General features: G+C 39.4%; 1 pseudogene; it reads right to left on the bottom strand.

The window, feature by feature from the left end:
- Positions 1–425: 425 nt before the first annotated feature.
- Positions 426–846, bottom strand: LOC102923337 (large ribosomal subunit protein eL32 pseudogene; annotated as a pseudogene).
- Between the last annotated feature and the right edge of the window lie 211 nt (positions 847–1057).

A 1057-nucleotide genomic window follows, 5' to 3' on the forward strand; every position in this document is an offset into this window, starting at 1 on the left:
AAACCAGAAGCCTGCCCATGAGAGCTGTATGAAAAGTTATATTTCAAAATAAATGAAGGCCCCCATCAATGAAAATTTATGTTTGTAATGCAAACTATGATATAGTCAAGACAATTCCATCAACCATCTCTAGGACAGTCTGTTCCTAGGGATGTTCAGGAACATAGTGTTCAGAAAACATCACTTGCAATTTGACTCAATAGGAAAGGTTTGGGTTATTATTTATTGTTGAATAACATCAAAATAAAGTAAAATGATAATAATAATCTTCTTGGGATTTATTTATTTACTACAAAATATTTTAAAATAAAATGAAAGCTTGAGTGTACAGCTTAACACATGCCTGACAGTGTATTAGCACTTGACATTGGATTTTTTTTTTTTGCAGTTTTTGTGGTTTTATTTAAACACAAATAAAACACAGAGGCAAGCCATCTACTCGTTTTCTTCTTCGCTGCGTAGCCTGGCGTTGGGATTGGTGACTCTGATGGCCAGCTCTGCTGCTTTTTTCACAATGGCTTTTCGGTTCTTGGAGGAAACATTGTGAGCAATCTCAGCACAGTAAGATTTGTTGCACATCCGCAGCACTTCCAGCTCCTTGACATTGTGGACCAGAAACTTCCGGAAGCCCCTAGGCAGCATGTGCTTGGTTTTCTTGTTGTTCCCTTAACCAATGTTAGGCATGAGGATCTGGCCCTTGAATCTTCTCCACACCCTGTTGTCGATACCTTTGGGTTTCTGCCAGTTTCGCTTAATTTTGACCTATCAGTCTGACTGGTGTCGGATGAACTTCTTGATCCTCTTTTTGACGATCTTGGGCTTCACCAGAGGCTGGAGGGCAGCCATGATGCCGCTAAACAGATGGCAGCCACCTCGCAGGCAGTGCCGAGGAAGAAACGACATTGGATTTTTATTAGCTTTGGTTCCAGAAAAAAAATCATAGGCATCAATTAAAGCTATGAAAACTGGTAAAGAAATTTATACTCCATACAAGATAATGGAGAAGCTGACTTAAGGTCAAGATATGCTATTATTTTCACTTCTTTTAGGCATACCT

Source organism: Peromyscus maniculatus, chromosome 22, assembly GCF_049852395.1.
Source record: "Peromyscus maniculatus bairdii isolate BWxNUB_F1_BW_parent chromosome 22, HU_Pman_BW_mat_3.1, whole genome shotgun sequence".
In the NCBI taxonomy this organism is placed as follows: Eukaryota; Metazoa; Chordata; class Mammalia; order Rodentia; family Cricetidae; genus Peromyscus; species Peromyscus maniculatus.